Consider the following 17,932-nt stretch of genomic DNA (forward strand, 5'->3'; position numbering starts at 1 on the left):
AATAATTCAGGAAAAAGCCATCAACTTTCGAAGCTTCCACCACATACTCACTTAGTATTAGTTCTTGTAGTGGATGTAAATTTTAGTTTTTATAGATTTAATTTACCATGATCATGGCTTTCGAGCTCTCATACTTAGATTGTGAGATATTTTTGTACTTGTTAATGAGTTATTTCTATTTGTTTTCAAGAGAAAGACCACACAGTTCAAAATCTCAGAAATGCTTATTTTACTATGTCGTAAAAGAACAACTACTTACAAGGTGCTGGCAGACAGTGTAATCTACAGTAGAGAGAGTAGTATATGTCAGTAGGGCTCAGTTCATTCAATAAAAAAATAATGTCAGAATTGATGTCCAGTTGGGTGGACTTGTCTTTTGACCAAAAATATAACAAAAATTTAAACTCAGTCTTTTCTTCTTCTGAAAGAAATCATTCTTTGGCAATTTTCTTAAAGATGTTGATGATCTAATAACTCTTTATAGAAACATCTTATATGGACACAGGGCCTCCTCGTTTCAAAAATACTTTTATATATTTTAGTTATTTAGCCACTTGATATAATTTTGCCAGTTTAAATTGCTAACTTTCAAAGTGCTTAAATCCTATTGACTGGGTGCGTTGTTCTTGGAGAAAACTTGTAGGTACATAACTTATGTGTCCCATAAATTTTAGTTTAGTTTGAACATTCTAAGTTCAAAGTATTAGAATGACCTTTAAAGTAAGTGTTTTTTGGCAGTAAAGGATAAGACAGGTATTTGGGTCACTCTTTGTGTGTTAAACTATATCAGACTCATTCACTGAGGCTATTTCCCTTTTTCTTTTTTTTATATTGTGGTAAGAACACTTAATTAACATAAGATCTACCCTGTGAACAAATGTTAAGTGCATAGTACACTATTGTTAACTATGGGTACAATGTCATACAGCAGCTGATCTCTAGAATTCATTTATGTTGCATACCTGAAACTTTATTTTTTTTAAGATTTTATTTATTTGAGAGAGAGAGAGAGATTGAGATCATGAGTGGCGGGAAGGGTAGAGGGAGAAGCAGGCTCCCCATTGAGCAGGGAGCCCAAAGCAGGGCTCGATCCCAGGACCCTGGGATCATGACCTGAGCTGAAGGCAGACACTTCACTGACTGAGTTACTCAGATGCCTGTAACTGAAACTTTTTATCACTTGAACAACAGCTCCCATAGCCCATCTGCCCCCGGCACTGGTAGCCACCATTCTGTTCTCTGTTTCTATGAGTTTAACTGCTTCAGATGACTCATATAAATAGAAACATGCAGTATTTGTCCCTCTCTGACTGGCTAATTGCACTTTGTCCTCAAGGTTGATCCATGTGATATCCAAAAGAATTGAAATTAGGGTCTCGAAGACATATTAGCATTTCCATGTTTATTGCAATATTATTCGCAATAACCAAGATTTGCAAACAACATAAATGTCCATCAACATATGAACGGGTATGAAAATGTGGTAGGTGCATAGAGTAGACTATTGTTCAGTCTTAAAAAAAGCATGAGGCACTCTGGGTATCTTCTAACATTTGTGGATTTACTTTGCCAGTCTTCTCTGACTTATGTTGTACCATATGCATTAGTGTAAACTGTCTCAAAATATGTTTTTTGAGCAATGAGGCTGTGTACATATATAACTTATATATATCTGGTTTCCAAAGTTGGTGTTAGATTGAGAGTGGTTGTTTTTCTAAAAGGATAAAACTTCTAAACAGCAGAAGATAACGTACAAAGAGTAAAGAAAAGAGCTCAAGGCAAGAAAAAAGTACTCATGTATGGATGATATTGACAATCCATTTCTCAATGATGCCTTTCTCTAACGATACAATAATAGTAACAATATCAACAACAACTGCATTACAACTTCAAATTTTTCTCCTTAGAAAATTATTGTCACCAATTGGACTTACCTTCTCCTATCTGTAACCTTTGTACTTTAAAATATATATATATTAAATTAAATTAAAATTAAATTATATAAATTAAAAAATATATATATAGTTAATATAGGCACAAGGTAAAAAAATTTGGTAAGTTATCAAAAAGTTACAGTAATTTTGTACTTACTTCTATTCCTGATGCAACTGGCCATCTAAGTTATCTGTTTCTTGTCTTGTTATCCACGCTGTTTATCTTCAGAGACATTTTATGCAAATAAAGGCATGTATGTATTTCCCCCCTTTCCCTTTTTCTCTTATCGACATAGCTTTAAGATCATTCTAGAATTGCTTTTAGAGGCTGCACAGCATTTCCTTTTTTAAAAGATAAATATTTATTTATTATTTTTACACCTATTTTTTCTAATTTTATTAAGATTTAATTTACATGGATTATGCTTGTTTTTAAAAATTTTAATTCCAGTATAGTTAACATAGAGTGTTATATTAGTTTCAGGTGTACGATATAGCAATTCAACAATTGTATATATTACTCAGTGCTCATCACAATAAGGGTACTCTTAATCCCCTATACCTATTTTACACATCCTCCAACCCACCTCTCCTCTGGTAACCATCTCTTTATTTCCTATATTTAAGAGTCTGTGTTTTTGGTTTGTCTCTTTTTTTTCTTTGTTCATTTGTTTTGTTTCTTAAATTCCACATGTGAGTGAAATCGTATGGTATTTGTCTTTCTCTGGCTGACTTACTTCATTTAGCATTATACTCTCCAGATCCATCCATGTTGTTGCAAATGGCAAGATTTCATTCTTTTTACAGCTGAATAATATTCCGTCATATATATATATACACCACATATGTTCTTTATCCATTCATCTATTGGTGGACACTTGGGATGCTTCCATAATTTGGCTGTTGTAAATAATGTTGCAGTAAACCTAGGGGTGCATATATCCTTTTTAATTAATGTTTTCATATTTTTTGGGTAAATGCCCAGTAGTGAGATTACATGATTATAGGGTAGCTCTATTTTTTTTTAAAGATTTTATTTATTTATTTGACAGAGATAGAGACAGCCAGTGAGAGAGAGAACACAAGCAGGTGGAGTGGGAGAGGAAGAAGCAGGCTTATAGCAGAAGAGCCCGATATGGGGCTCGATCGCATAACGCCGGGATCACGCCCTGAGCCGAAGGCAGGTGCCCAACTGCTGTGCCACCCAGGCTCCCCGGGGTAGCTCTATTTTTAACTTTTTGAGGAAACTCCATACTGTTTTCCAGAGTGGCTGCACCAGCTTGCATTCCAACCAACAGTTTTGTGGAAAACCCACAATTTTTCTAGTCACTCCCCAACTGAACTACACTTAAATAGTTCCTAATATTTTCATATTACGAACAATGTTGCAACAAAGTCTTTTGCATTCATCGTTCTACATGCTGTGAAATTGTTAAATTAGAGATCACATTGGTTTAAGCTTCCACTAACAAATATAGGACTGTCTGTTTCTGTATACCTCTGCTACACATTTCCCCCAGTTTTATTGAGATATCATTGACAAATAAAAATAGTATATATTTAAGTTATACATTGTGATGTTTTGATATACATGTACATTTCGAAATGATTGCCACAGTCAACCTAATTAATACATCCATCATCCCACACTCCACATAGTTACCTCTATGTGTGTGTGGTTGAGAACACTTGAGATTTAGTCTCTCAGCAAATTCCAAGTATACAATTCATTATTACTAATATGGTCACCATACTTTTACATTAGGTCTCCAGAAATTACTCATAGCTGAAATTTTGTACCATTTGACCAACATCCTCCCATTTCCAACGCACCCCGCCTCCAGCTGCTGGCATCCACCATTTTGCTCTGATTTTAATAGTGACAGTTTTAGATTCAACATATAAGTGAGATTATGCAGTATTCGTCTTTCTGTGTCTGCTTGTTTTACTTACTATTATGTCCTCCAGTTTCAACCATGTTTTCATAAATGGAGAGATTTCCTTTTCTTTAAGGCTGAATAATATTTTATTCATATATATATATATATATATATATATATAGAATATTTTCTTCATTCATCCATAAATAGCTATTTGTTTCCATATTTTGGGTACTGTGAATAATGCTGTGATGGACACAAGACTGCAGATATTTCTTCAAGATCTGATTTCAGTTCTTTTGGGTATATCCCTGGAAGTGGGATTGCTGGATCATATATTTCTATTTTAAAAATCTTGAGGAACTTCTATACTCTTTATGGCAGCTGCACCATTTTGCACTTCCAACAACAGTGTGTAATGGTTCTTTTTTCTCCAAATCTTTGCCAACACTTATAATTTGACTTGATGATAGCCATCCTGACATGTGTGAGGTGATATCTCACTGTGGTTTTGATTTGCATTTCTCTGATGATGAGTGATGTTGAACACCTTTTCATGTGTCTGTTGGCCATCTGGATGTCTTCTTTGGAAAAATGTCTACTCAGGCCCTCTGCCCATTTTTAATTGGGTTATTTTTTTTAAAAATATCTAGTTGTGTGGGTTCCTTAAATATTTTGGATATTTACCCCTGTTGTATATATGATTTGTAAATATTTTCTCCCATTCTTTAGGTTGCATTTTTACTCTGTTGGTCGTTTCCTTGGCTTTGCATAAACTTTAGTTTGGTGTGGTCCTACTTATTTATTTTTGCTACTGTTGCCTCTTCTTTCAGTGTTATATCCATGCTATCATTGCCAAGAACAATGTGAAAGAGATCTTCCCCTATGATTACTTCTAAGGGTTTTGCAGTTTTAGGGCTTTCATTTACCTCTTTAATCCATTTTGTGTTGACTTTTGTGTACAGTATAAGGGTTCAATTTTACCCTTTGCATTGGATAGCCAGTGTTCCCTACACCATACAGTAAGAAGACTCTCCTTCCCCCTTTTTGTATTCTTGGTGTCTTTCTTGAAGGTTGGTTGATGGTATTTCAAGTGTATTTTTTAGCTCTATATTCTGTTCCATTGGTCTTTGTGTTAGCTTTTATGTCAGTATTTTACAGTTTTGATTACTGTAGCTTTGATCGCTTCTCAGCCTTTTGGCTAAGATCAAGTGTGATTACTGTAGCTTTGAAATCAGGAAGTATGCTGCCTCCCCCTTTGTTCTTGCTTTGGCCATTTGGAGTCTTTTGGGGTTTCCATATGAATTTTAGGATTGTTTTTTCTGTTTCTGTGAAAAATGCCATTGGAATTTTATAGGGATTGCATTGAATCTGTAGATAGCTTTGGTTAGTATAGATATTTTGACAGTATTGATTCTTCCAATTCACAAACATGGGAAGTCTTTCCATTTCTTTCTGCCTTCTTCAATTTCTCCCATGAGTGTTTTATAATTTTCAATGTACAGATCTTTTACCTCTTTGGTTAAATTCATTTCTAAATATTTTATTCACTTAATGACATTATAAGTGAGATTATTTTCTTGATTTCTTTTCCAGGTAGTTTGTTTTTAGTGTATAGAAACACGGTTGATTTTTGTATGTTGATATTACACCCTGCAACTTTACTGAATTCATTTATTAATTTTAACTTTTTTTATGGAATCTTTAGGGTTTTCTATATATAAAATTGTGTCATCTGCAAACAGTCTTAGGTCTTGTCTTCCTTTCTGATTTGAATGCCTTTTATCCTTTTTTCATGCCTATTTGCTCTGGCTAAGACTTTCAATACCTTATTTAATAAAAGTGGTGAAAGTGACTTGTTCCCTGTGTTGTTCCTGATCTTAGAGGAGAAGCTTTCAGCTTTTCACTATTGAGTATGATGTTGGTTGTGGACTTGTCTTAATGGTCTTTATTATACTGGGGTGCATTTCTTCTATAACTAATTTTTCAGAAGGTTTTCTTATGAAAGGAGGTTGGATTTTGCTGAATACATTTTCTGCATCTATTGGGAAGAACACATAAATTTCTCCTTCATTCAATTAATGTAGTATATTACATTTATTGATGGGGGTACGATGAAACATCCTTAGATCTCAGGCATAAATCAATTATTTCTAATTCTTTATTAGGCAATTCATCGATCTTCATTCTTTGGGATCAGTTATTGGGAAATGATTCCTTGGAGTCTTGTGTTGCTGTCTTCGTGTTTGAAGAAGCTGTCACCTCCTGTGCTCACTGACTTGGCTTCAGGAGAGAAACACCTTCACTAATCATCCCAACTAGCTAGTGGATCTGTGCTTGCTCACACCTTTTCTGTGGATACTCCCTCTCCACCTCTTTTGTTCCCTTGTGGGGGTGGGGGTCTTAAGATTCTCTGCCTTCTCTTGGGGCATCTGGGTGCCTCAGTCTGTTAAGCAGCTGACTCTTGATTTCAGCTCAGGTCATGATCTCAGGGTCCCGGAATCGAGCCCTGCCTCTGGCTCCGTGCTCAGCGGAGAGCCTACTTGAGGTTTCCTTATCTCCCTCTGCCCCACCCCCTACTTACACGTGCTCTCTCTGTCTCTCTAAAATAAATAAATAAATCTTCAAAAACAACAACAACACAGTGTGCCTTCTCTTGATCCTGAGAACCCGAGCTGACCGCTGAGAGCCTCTGTTTTTTTTTCCCCTGTAGTCCTCAAATGCCTGAGTTTGTGTGCCTTCTTTTCATGTGCAAAGGCTTGTGCTCACTGACCATGGAGGCTCACACTGGGGGTGCCTGAGGGCCAGTTGGGTGGGTCTTTAGGCACCAGGTACTGAGGGCTTTGAGGCTCGTGACTGACGGTTTGGATTTTGTTCTAAAGGGAACGGGAAGCTGCTGCAAGCTTTTCAGATGAGAATGGCTTGATCGGACTCGTGTGTGTGATATGTGTGGCAGTTGGATGGTGCGGAGATGGGGTGGGGGACAAGTGGCACTATCAGCTGGGGGTACCTGAGAAGCTAAGAAATATCAGGAGTTTTGTGATGGTTCAGGGCGAGATGGGGTCAGCCTGAAGGAGGGTGAAGCCAGTGGAAATAAACAGAATTAGACAATTAAAAACACGCTTTAGGAATAAAAAAGATCAAGACTTACTGGGGAATTCAAACAGGAAGAATCAAGGGAAAAGTCTAGATTTGTATTTCAGCACCCAGGTAGGTGATGCTGCTGTCTACTGAGAGGGGAAAAACTGGCGGGCAGCAGTCTGTGAGGACAAACAACATTTTGTTTACTCTCTCCCAAATGTTTGGGTTTGAACTGAACTGTAGCCCTTTCTGGCTGTAATATAAAACAGGGCTTTACGCACTGCAGTATGCCTACACTCAGCCCTCGATGCGAGAGTGATGTATTCCCCCTACCAAAGTATGCCAGACCCCTGGGAACCGATGCAGCCTTGCTTTCCACCTACAACCGTGCATAAAGTGAGATATTGACGCTGGCTTCCACTGTGGTAGTAGTTTCCATATTCACACATTCTCTAGCTATTTCCAGGAATGCAATCTTTCCTATTGTTTTCTCTCCTTATGAAATCAAATTCTTCTCCTGAGAACTATTTCAGGCAAGTTCTTTGACCCCAGCTGAAGAAGACCAGCTGGAAAAGCAAGGAATCAAAAGGCACGTAGGAAGTCTGAGCCACATGGTTGAGTGTGGGAGAATTCAGCTAGAACATACCGGAAAGGGGGGAGACTTAATGAGGTTGCCAGTTGGCCAGCCCTGCCCTAAATCTTTATCGCCAAACCTGAGAGTAAGAAGATAATCTGTTTTCCTACAAATCCACACAGAGTTATTATTGCCCCAGATTGTATCTTTGTCTCCTTGCAGCTGGAATCTTAATTGGCTGTGCTATTTCTGTAACAGCTGCTGGAAATTCTGCCCTTTCTCAAGCTGCTCTGCTGTTTCCATGTCAGCAGCACATCAGAGGCATTTAGGTGTTTGTCACTGGCCCAGAATTGTGGGTGCGTGTGTGATTCATTGATGATGAAACCTGCCTACAAGGGTCACTTAGGAGACCAGGGGAGAATGAGCTGGTGGGAGCGGTGCGGGGGGCAGGAAGCTCTCAATAAAAGTTGAAGAAAACTGCACTAAGCCTGGGAGAGTCTTCATAGAGGTTGTTTAATGCTGGAGTCTGCCTAATAGGATACGGGCTTTACAGGAATTAGTTATGAAGAGACAGTGAGAAGACTCAGTGCAGGTGAGCTGTGGCTTCTGTGAAATCAGGTGAAGTGCCCCACCGTTGCCTATTCCCTTGCTTTGATTTCCTTGCTTCCCCGGAAGGGGAAGGCCAATGCAAAACCCAAGTGACTTTAATGGCCTCCTTAAGTGGCTTCTCCTGGGTCTGGCCTAGGGCTCGTTTCCTGGAATCAAATCTACTTAAAGCCCTAGCTTCTTGTCTTGGTGGTCAGGGCTGTTGCTCTAGAATGCTTGCTAAAATCTCTCACATCTGCCCCACTCTGCTTTTGTGAAGTGGCTGGAAATTCCTTGAATCCAGAGTTAGAAGATGAGTGTTCGTGTTCTGGGTTGGTCCCTGCGCTGGTCACATGGCTTTCAGTAGATCATTTCCCCCACCCAGGGCCCCAGTGGTCTCTGAGGTGATGGTGTTGGGTGAGATTTTCTTCAAAATCCTCCAGCCTCACGTTCTCTGCTCCATTGACGTCTTGGAATTTTCCCCCACAAGCCTTGAGAGTCAACACACTGTAAGAGCTCCCTGTGGAGAAGACCTCTCAGTACAAGTGAGGGGGCCAACCCATCCCTCTGCTTCTGGCTTCGAAGGTAAGAATTGTGTGTTTACTTCTACTTTAGGACTAGTGCAAAGACACCCAGTCAGAGGGCACTGCAAAGGGTCTACCTCATCGTGCTGGGAAAGCTTGGGAGTTGTGGTTCACGAAGATGATCATGTTTTGAAGCAAGCATGTTTTCAACAGACCTTGTACATTCAATCAGTACTTTTCAAGTTTATTTTAAAAAATCGATCCTTTTGCTCAGTTATCCCTCAAAGGTCAATCAAATGCTTACTAACAATTGAACATGCCCTAAAAGTTTAAATTATTTTCATGTCCTTACAAAGTTTATTAATCTTTATCAAAATGTACTTTTCTTTTTTTCTTCTCTGTGAATTGGGTTTTCCCTACTATATTTTAAGATAGACTTTCTCCATTTTTCAAAAGATCATCCGTAATCTTTAATCTATATTGAATCACAAAAAATCTAGGGCTTATTAAAAAATGCAGACTAAGTTTGGTATTTTTAGGAAACATTTATCATTTGTAAGGAGGAATCCAGGCATTTTTGTATCAGAATATATATAATAGACAGCAGGGTCTAAGACATGAAATGTGGAGAAAAGAGGACTAAACCATGAGTCTGCTGGAGAATTTTATGGTGGATTCCAGTCAAGTGTTTAGGGTACACTGATGAACAGATGACAAGTATTAGTGCTTATGTGGTCTTTTCAAACATGGCTTTTCCCACTTTATTCGAAAAGTGAACTCAAAACTATTAGAATTCCAGCACATGAAAGGGAAGTATTAGTTGAAATATTGGATTAAAGTAGTAGTAAAAAGTCCTTTCCTACAGAAAGGAAAACGAGAACCCCCCAAATCCCCACAGTGCAGCAGCTAAGAGCCTGCACCCTTCCGTGTGAGCCCCAGGTTGCCTCGCCAGTGACTGTGTTGTTGGGGGGCAGGGGGGGCAGGATTTATCTGCCCTTTCTGTGCCTTGATGTTTCGTCTGTAATATGGGGAAACAATCCTAGTACTTTTCTCATGGGCTTGTTGTAGAGATTAAAAACCTCTTAGAAAAAGTACCAGAAATAGTATCTGGTATATATTAAATATTCAGTGGGCTACTGCTAAGTTGGGGCAGGAATTGATATTAAATATTTTCTAGGGTAACAAAACTTTAACAAACCCTTAGATACTAAGATGGAATTTTAGGCCAGGGAGCACATTTCCTACTTATGAGGAACCATCCATAAGAATTCCTGGTAGCATTTCAATCACTTCCATCCATTTTGTATTTATATTAATGGGATGATCTGGATGCACATGATAAAGTCTCTGAGGTCCTAGAAAGGGACAACTCCACACGCTTTTCTGCTGGGGGAGTCCAGGAATGCACTGAGCCACTCCCCCACCCCCAACCCACCACCATGTGTCTGCCCCTGGCTGGGCATCTGCTCTGAGTGGGGAGGTGAGGGTTTGAATGTGAAGACACTGTCTCCATCGATAGGAAGCTTACAGTCTAATGTGGAATGGGAGCAGGACAGAAGGGGAACAATTACATGGGACATGGTCCATTCATAAAATGGCAGCACAGATGATGCTCTAAGAAAGTCCACCCAGTAGGAGTGCCCTGCCTCATTGGGGGTGGCCAGGGAATGATCTCCCAAGGGGCAGGTGTGGGGGCATGGTGAGCTGGGAGGGCACCCTAGGCTGAAGGAAGAGCCAGTGGGGGAGGGGGGCAGGAGGAAGCCTGGCTCGATCAGGTAGCCAGAGGTGGCTCATCTTCCCCTGAGCAGGGCTGAGGGCATGAGCCTGGGACTGGGTAGAGATGAAGGGGCACAGAGTCGCCTGTTTTTGATGTCCTTGTGAATCATTTTAAGAAAAGCTTGAACCTCAATACTGTTGTAACGAGTCATGGACAGATTTTAACCTGGAAAATGACACAGTGAAACTAATGTTTGGGAAGATTCTTCTGACAGCTGGGAGGAAAATATGGGAAGGGAATGTGGGGAGAGTCTGCTGGTGGGCATAATCTCAGTGAGGAGTGAACTGGCGTTCATCTCAGGCACTCGTGGGGGTTGGAGGGAAGGGGGTGGATTCACAGGTGCTCAGGTGGTACAATGGACAGAATTTAGTGATAAATTGGAGGTGGAGCTCTTAAATGGTGAGGGATAGTTTTGTTTCCAGTCTGAGCAACTGTCATCCCCATGAAAGAGGGAGCAAGTTTTGGTGGGGGAAACAAAAAAAGATATGGTTGGTCTTGAATATGTTGAGTTTGAGATGCATCCCTGACTGAAAGTAGTAAAAGCTTCTCAGGCAGGAACCACATGAATGTGGAGTGGGGGATGGTGAGTTAGCACAGGTGGTGTTTGGTGCCAGGGAGGGTCATGGAGTGGCTCAGAGAGCCCTCCTTGAAGCCAGCATGGCTGGAGAACTAATTTGGGATAGGAGGAAAAGAATCTCGCCTGAAGGAACCAGAGGGGGCAAAACTGAGTAAAACCTAAAGAAAGGGGAATATGAAAAGAAATCATAAGCTCCCACAGTGAGGGAATATTGAAGAGAGGGGTGTGTTTGTTGCAGTTTAGAAAGACCTGTAACCCAAAATCCATGAACAATGCTCACTACTCGAAAGAGCAAGTGGTAGGTACGTGAGAAGACCCTGTATGTAGAAGACTTTGCTTCAGTGTTCCTTTGTTAGCTATGTGTTAATTAAGGATTAAGCGATGGGAATGATGAAAGACATACTTATTAATACAGCAAATGAATCACATCTAACAAGTGCAGTAGTTTCTTAGATCTTCCATGCCAAGAACTCCACATGATGGTTCCATCCTACCTTGTAGCTTCCACAGCATCCCTAAATAAAACCTAACATCGGCCTAATGCAACTACTCATTGTTGTCTGGGCTTCCCGCTATTTCCCAAGGCTGGGTGGTGACCTGTCTTCCAGGGAGCCTTTTCAGATTGCATTGGCCTGGGTGTTCTTTCTTTCTTCTCCAAACCTTGGAGCGTTCTCTAGGGTATTCTCACATTCTTCTTTGTGTTGGGGGTTTGTGAACCCGCCATCACATTCACTAGAGGACCGTCCCTTAATATTGGCCATTTTTGGTTTTCTGAGGTGTGAATGACACCATGCTAGTTGCAGAATGTCTCTCTGCAACAGGGCAGGAATCATTCCTTAAGTATGTGTTGCACTAAACTTATGTGTATGTCAAGCATGAAATCAAGGACAAGATTAAGATTAGGAATGTGGGAAGAAAGACCATTAGTGATTTGAATTTGAAAAGCTGATACACATGAGGAAAAAACAGAAGGTAGAAGACGAGACAATTTCTGAACAATCAGGCAACATCAGGTAACCAATTATTTGGGAATTTGGCTGTGCCCAGTGTGGCAATCTTTTGAAATGCCAGGGGACACCTGAAGGGTGGAGCAGGCAGGTAAAGTTTGGGCTCTGTCCCTTGAGCCACTTTAGGCCCCTCCATTCTGAGCCACAAAGATGCCTCAGAAGGGCTTTGGCAAAGGCAGAAAAGAAACTCTTACGATAAAACTCAAAGGTGTCAAACCATCAAGTCTGGTGAGTGACAACAAGTATGGATACAAAAGAAGGAAAATTAAGAGCTTTGTTTGGCTAAAGGGGAGCTTGTAAACAAGTAAATTTAGAGCAAACATTGTAACAGAGGCTGATGGGAGTGAATGGAGAATCTGGAGTTCTTTCAAATGAAAGAGGGCTAGGTATTCTAAAATAGGAGATGATTCAGAAAAGTCTGATATACAAAAATGGGCTTTGAACTTATCTTGTTTTTTGCATAGTTTTTAAATTCCATTTCTCTGGCTTCTTCTGTTTTCCTCCTTGGCTAGACATCCTGGATCACTTTGAGAATCTGCTGAAAGAGATGGAATTCTCTTTGGAGAAAACACGCACATGTGTATACACCCATAACACACACACACACACACACACATACACACACACACACGTATACACACAGAAAATGCATGTATGCGTATATTGTCAGAAGTGTGTGTGCATATATTTCTGTGTATATGTATAAACACTTCTGACTTGTACAACTCAGCGTCTCCAGACACCTTCCCATGGACTTTCAAGGACCCCCTGTGCCCCAAACGACAGCTCCTGGGTCTCCAGTGGCTGCTAAGCTGTCCCTCTGCACAGGCTGGCCCCTTGGATGCCACTCTGGTCACCATTCCAAGTGTCTGTGGTGTCCCCTGGCCTCCAGCCAGAGGCATTCACACTGCTCTGCACATTTCCTTATCTAAAAAGGCAGCAAAGAAATGCTGAAAGGCTTAAGCAGAACTAAGTTCCTCTTTATTTTCTTTTCACACAATTTTTCAGTGTCATCAGTAAGCAAAGCTCCATCTCTGAGAATTGAGAGCCTTGGCTAAGGATTATACGCAAACCAATCAGGACTTTGGCATTTTGTGCCTCTGATTTGCCATCTTGAGTCCATTTGGACAGAGAGCACAGAGTCCTCTTGCTCGCCAAGCTGTGGATTAGTTTATTTATTAATGAGGTGGTGCTGACAATTTATTTCCAAGAGCCAGTGTGCTGGGCAAAGCAATGTAATAGTAAGGTAGTCCACAAATTGTGAGGAAGAAGACAATATCAGAAGTTTAATGAGAGGGAGGGCTAGAAAACCAGACACCAATGAGGTGTGGGAACTAACACTAACAGGACACAAACTGCATATTGTCGCTGTATATGGGTCAACTGCAAGTCCCTCGGCAATTCCATGAGGTAGAAACGGCCATCCCCACTTTACAGCTGAGAATGTAGTTTAATAGAAGGTAAGCAGCCTTAGAAGCCACTAGGTTGCCATTTATGGTGTTTGGTACGATTGGGATTCAATCTGAGATTTGATTTGGGAATGGGAACAGGGTAGTCGGGAATTCCACTCCTTGTCTCTCTGACCAGACTCCTGGTCTTGTGTAGACGTCCTATAGTAGCTTTGCTGCGTACAGCTAGAACCCAGACCATATTTTAGGGCTCCTTGTAAGTTACCAGGTGTCCTATAGCTAGTACTATATAAATACCTCATCCAGGAATTGTGTAAGAACTGGCCTGTTAGAGTAAATGGAGTCCTAGTAACCATAATTACCCACATTTCACTCCTGCATGTTTTGTGTTCATTTGGGGCATCTGCCCCTGTGTGGTGTTGTGTTCAAGGATTTCCAAGAAGGCCTGGGGTATTCACATTGTTTTAGCTTCTTTGTGTTCTCCTTTCTCTCAGGCTCTGTAAGGGGAATCATTGTAAATGATGAGATTGATGTCTCTGTTGACCTGTCTCTATTGTGAGGGAGAATTAGCATGGGGGTCCCCAGCCAACCCAGGATGAACATGTAATTTGAGTGTTGTTTAAGTCTCTGAGATTTGGGGGTGCTTGTTACTGCATCATAACCAAGCTGGTACTGACCAAAACCTCCTCAGAGGCTGGTTTTCAGTGAATACCAAGCTTGCAATTTACTTCTATTTTGCACTGATGCTCTTAACTTTTCTCTGTCTCCCCATTTTGATGAATACGTGCCTTGCTCATGACCCTGCCTTTAAATCCTGCCATTTGAATTGATTCTCCTCCACTACTCTGTCTCACAGTGTGAATGGTTAGCTTCTTCAAAGTAGACAAGCCTGTGTCTCCCTGGCTCTTAATTTCTAGAGGATCAAGGTTGCTATTTAGGAGGTGAAACAGGGTTTCTTTCACTTTTCCAGAGCCTTTCTCCCCAGAACATGTGGACTGCACTGGGCGCTCATGGGTGGGCTGATGTAAAGCAGCTGTGCTGCTTCAGGCTTGTCTTTTCCTCTGGCCAGGTGCTCAGCCCCTTTACGGTCATTCCTTACTTAGGAGGAATTTGCTCTTAGAAGCCTGGCCATTGCTCTTTGCTCTTTGTCCTCTGATCCTTCACATAACTACTGGAGGATATTTGCTTCATAGACACATGGAGACTTTGAGTTATTTTCCCAGGGGACCCCTCTGCTCCTATATAAATCCAATGAGGCAAAGAGGAGGAGTGCAGAGGGGTCTCTCACGATCACGTGCCAGATAATTTCTGACTACTCAAAAAATGCCACTTGACGGCTTGAAAATTCATTAGTATGAGGATGAAGCAGTTGGCTCCAAACAATGAGTTAATGTGTGTTGGCGTCCAAGGTTAATGGCCATTAATAATCAGGAAAGGAACAGATTGTGCCCTCTCTAGAGAAAGACATGCTTCCCATGGATGAATATTGTCTCCATAAGCCCAGAGGACTGGCTTAATAGGCCTCACACCCTGGGAACACCTGCTTTCAGACTTATTTTGGTTATTTTATTTAGGGCAGGGTATAGGTCTGGATGAGCAGCTTGAGGCTCTGTGGAGTGAGAAGGAAAAAGGTGGGTTCTAGGAACCCTGGTCATTCCCATGGGCTCCCCTGAGCTGTGGTGGGTTTCTCCCTGTCTCCTTCAGCATCACCAGCCCGACCATGAAAGACTTCATCTTAAGGCTCTTGGCAAGGTGAGGAGTGAACGCAGGCTATGAATTGCTATAAATATTAAACATTTAAATACTGGAGATAATAAAAACAAGTCAGTAGCTACTCCTTAGTTAACCTGTAAGTTATACCAGACATTTCTTACATATGTAATCTTTAATCATTAAAACCCTGGAATATAAGTTATAATAACCCTCATCTTACAAAAAAGGTAATAGAAGGTCAAAGTTTAACTTGTCAAAGGCCACATACAGTGAGTGTCTGAATTTACCCAGATAAATTCTCTCATGTCCAATTTTTCCCTCAAATAAAATATTGGTGCATACTTTTCTTAAAATAACAATTTCGTAGGGGCGCCTGGGTGGCACAGCGGTTAAGCGTCTGCCTTCGGCTCAGGGCGTGATCCCGGCGTTGTGGGATCGAGCCCCACATCAGGCTCCTCCACTATGAGCCTGCTTCTTCCTCTCCCACTCCCCCTGCTTGTGTTCCCTCTCTCACTGGCTGTCTCTATCCTGTCGAATAAATAAATAAAATCTTTAAAAAAAAATAACAATTTCGTTATTTTTGGTTTAATCACAAAACCTTCTTTTGGGTTGCTACAGTTATATTGGTTACTCTTATTATTACTGAATCCTCTGGAACTCCTTGCACTAGTTTTCAGGATTCTTGCATGATATCTCACCCTTACTAAAAATAATTTTATTACATTAAGTTCCTCAACAAGCATACTGTGCTTTACCTGGGTTTATCTCTGCCTGGAACCAGAAGCAGGGGCCTGGTCCTCACTAAATCTTTCCTTCCTTCCCCACTTCCATCACCCAGAAACCTTCTTCTCCCCCTGCATTTCCATGGAAGTCACTGTTTCCATGAGGTAACCACCGCCTCTCAACTTCAACTCAGTTTTATTCTTTTGCAAAGAGACAGAGAAGGGATTTCTTTGAATAACCAAGGACTCTAACTTACAGACCTTTAAGCTTGGAGGTGAATTTAGTCTCCGTAATGAGGACGCAATTACCTCTCATTCTTGTCTTTTGTCTCTGGGCTCCTTGCACATTCTTACTATCTGTTCTTCTAATTCCTACCCACTGCTATGCTGAATGCTGCCCTCACCATAATCTAGGTCTTTCAACTTGTTCAATCTCATGCTCATTGTAAATTCTCCTCCTCCATCTCCCCAGACCAGCAGCATCAGCCACACCTGGCACCTGTTTAGTCCTTGGCTTGACAAGCTTTCCAGGTAATCTGGACGCATGTTAAAGCTTAAGAACCACAGTTCCAGGGCGTTCACAATTATTGAACAGGCGTTCCTCCTCGAAAAATCTCTTCTGTTGATACTTTAAAATATACATGTCCCTATAGCTGTAAAGGACCTGTTTATATTTCTCTAATAATTTTTCTGTTTTTATGTTAAGGTTTTCTCCTGCCTCTCTGACATCCCCCCCACTCTTTTATAAGGACCTCAATACTCTTCTTCTGTTTGTGAATTTCTCCTTTTGAGCCTCTGCCCTTGTCTTGTTCTTTTCTATTATCTCTCACTCTCAAATATTTTCAATTACCTCCTCCATGCTATGATTCACACTTCAGCATCATGGATCTGAAACTCTTAGAGTTTCATATTTACCAAAGCCTAAAGGTTGTTTCTCTTGTGTTTTCTTAACCTGTTATTTCAAAGGATAAATCTTTATTCTGTAGTAAGAAGAGCTGTCAGCCTCAGGACAAAATTAAAAGGAGTTCTTGGAAAATAGAAAATAAGTATTTTCTATTAGAAAGAATGGGATTGATAGGTGCAGTCATGCTACAGCTCAAAACACACACTGAAAAGCTGCTGTAACCCAGGAGCAAATCCAGAGAAATTCTCAGAACAAGAACAGGAGGTTACCCCAAGATGATCTGTAGGGTAATTGAAAAATAACTGAATATGGGACAGTGGGCCCAGAGTTCAGCCTTTTCTCCCTCCCTGTCAACCTGTGCACATCATACATAGAGTGTCTGCACTTGTGCAGAGACCAAGCAAAGCAAACCATCTGCTTCATGTTGGGTATACTGGCTTCTGGGAGAGAGACCAGATGTGGAGATAATTCAGGAGCTTCACAGAATATTATGGAACAGTGAAAAAAAAAATGGCTCTGTCATTTCTACCAAAAAGAAAAATTCATCCCAGTCCTCAAAGTCTAGAGTAAAGATGCCATTCTTTTGGCCATTCAGAATCCCAAATGAGACTGACTTCCATCTATGTCCACTGAGGGAAGTCTATCCACTGACAGTCAGCATTCCAGTTCCGGGAAGATAGCTGCTAAAGAAACAGACCTTTACAACCCGGGGAAGAATCTATCCAAGTGCCTATATAAGTGATCCTAGGCCTTTATACTTAAAGGGGGGGGGGAAGCAAGGATCACCAAATTATTAAGGAAAATCAAGTCTTTTTAAATTGGATAATGAACATTATTCAGATGTATAATGTAATAATTTAATATTTGTATATCTTGTGAAGTGATTATCACAAAAAGTTCAGTTAGCAACCATCCCTGTATATAGTTACAACAATTTTTATTTCTTGTGATGAGGCCTTTTAAGAACTTCTTTAGCACCTTCCAAATATGCAATAGTGGTATGAACTATAGTCAGTATGATGTACATTACATGTGCACCATGCTATACAGAGTCTTAGGTAATAGGATCAAAGTGAAACAAACAAACGATAGACTGATTCTGGATACAACAAAATTCAGGGAACAGAAGAGAAGTAAAATATACTCCAAACAATACTTTTAAAGATACTTGAGAATATTGTGTTTTCATAAAACAACACCATTAAAAAGTAATCAGAGAACAAGAATTAGTCTTGCAAATTAACC

This window comes from Ursus maritimus, unplaced genomic scaffold, assembly GCF_017311325.1.
Source record: "Ursus maritimus isolate PB19 unplaced genomic scaffold, ASM1731132v1 scaffold_28, whole genome shotgun sequence".
NCBI classification, from domain to species: domain Eukaryota; kingdom Metazoa; phylum Chordata; class Mammalia; order Carnivora; family Ursidae; genus Ursus; species Ursus maritimus.